Raw genomic sequence first — 2,032 nt, forward strand, 5'->3', positions numbered from 1 at the left:
CATGAGCACTTGCCGCAGCCATCACCATCCCCACACCCCGCCACCATCTCCCTCCCATGCCATAGTCCAGCGCCCAGGGCTGTCGCTGCCTTCCTCCTCCTCCTCCTCCTCACCATCCCTCCAGCACCGGGGCCAGTCACTCACAACCGCTTGCTCTGATCTCTCATGTGTGAAGAGGGGACAATTCTCTGCTCCACTTCATCAAACCCACCCGGGGATGGGAGAGGAGGTGGCTGGAGCCGCCCCAAGAGATGTGCAGGGTGAGAGGGAAGCACAGGCACCCCCAGCCCACAAAGGGATTTTTTGGGGGCAGAAGCAAAGCCAGTTCCTCTGGAGACACTAGCATTTCCAGCCCTGCTGCTCCATCTCTGGATGGCTGGGACCAGTGGCAGGGGGGGGCAGCTACCAACCACGGACCTCTCACCCCAGGGATGAGAGTCACCTTCTCCATCCCCAACAGCAGACAGATGCTATGGCATGAACCATGCAGAAGGACTGGGAGCACCTCGTGCTGCTCAAGCCCTGACTCAACCAGAAAAACACGTTTTAGACCATTTTTTTTTTAAAAAAAAGGACAGTTTCTTGTCACAAGTGTGAGTGATGGGGGAACACTTGTCAGCACCAGTGGCTCAGGGCAGAGCTTTGTGCTGAAAGCAGAGCAGGGCAGGGTCCTACAGAGACAGGGCAGTCACCTTGCCTGGCTCTGCCACCCCCTGCCAGCCCCCAGATCCTGCAGGAACTGCCCCTTCTCCCCCTCACACACTGAGAAAGCAATTTCTCTCCAGCCAACCCTGCTCACCCGGTGCCGGGTAGAGGCTCCAGCTGTCCCTAAAGGGCTCCAGCTTGCCCGGCATGGAGGGGATCCAGCCCCCATGGCAGCCCCAGCTTCACAGCCCTGAGCAGCACCCCAAAGCGCTTTTGTCTTGCTCCAAAGCTGGAGCCCAGGTTTCACATCTCATCCAGGGGAACATCCCAGACAGATGAGGACAGGGTGGGCAGGTTTTTGCTGCGCTGTCATCTAACCCTGCTGGGAGCAAGCCTGGAAGAGAGACCAGCCACAGCCTCCTGCCTTTATGCCCTTGGCCACCAAGGTGCAGCGAGGGGAAGTCTTGTGCAGAGACTGCAGCGAAGCAGAAAGAGCTGCTGCTCCCCCAGCTGCCATCGCAGCCCCCTGCCCCAACCCACTCAGCCTGTGTGTTACCCAGATCACAGCACACCACCCCACGGTACACACACCCAGCTTGTTGAGTTGCAAACACCACGATGTGATGGTGGAAACCACCAAGCAAACCTCAGTGGGGTGGGTGGAACACCGGGCAGCTGCCCTGCGTCCCTCTTGCTGGGTGGGCGCCTGGGGCGGGGGCTGCCGTGGTTTATTTTGCTGGCCTCCCCCTTCCCCCTGCTCATAAGTTTTGTCACTATTTTTAGTGCATTTGATTAGGATAATAAGCAGCAGCTGATTGACGGGTCTTTAAGACTCTGAATGGTTTGTAATTTGTATTTGACTAATATTCGCTGGCAATAATTGCACAGCGGGATGGAAGGTGGGGGAAGCTGCAGTCTCAACTCCGGGCTGCAGCACACACGAACCAGGCTGTGCTGTGTACACACGTGGTGCCACTGGAGCTCCTGGGCACATGCTGCTGAGGCCATGGCTGTGCTTAGACAAAATAGGACCAAAAAAGCTACCGGGGAAACGCAAATACGCCTCAGCCTGAGGTCAGCCACGCACCCGGGTGGTGAGGTGCAAGGTCCTCCGAAGGGGAAGGGACAGGTCCCTGTGTGGCAGCCAGGAGGATGGATGGATGCACTTGCATCCCTCACACACTCAGGGTTGGGTATTTGGTGGCTGAAAGCAGCTGTTGTGGCAGCAGCTTGGCACAGCACAACCTGGCACAGCCTGGCCGCCCGCTCGGTAGTGGAGCTGTGATCCTAACCAGCGTATCGCCGGCACAGCCATGGCCAGGCTCAGGCAACCTGCCAGCACTGCCACCCCCACGTCTCTCCTGGTGCTGCTGGGTTCTGCATTCCG

The sequence above is a fragment of the Antrostomus carolinensis genome, unplaced genomic scaffold (assembly GCF_000700745.2).
Source record: "Antrostomus carolinensis isolate BGI_N321 unplaced genomic scaffold, ASM70074v2 scaffold11537, whole genome shotgun sequence".
Taxonomy (NCBI): Eukaryota; Metazoa; Chordata; class Aves; order Caprimulgiformes; family Caprimulgidae; genus Antrostomus; species Antrostomus carolinensis.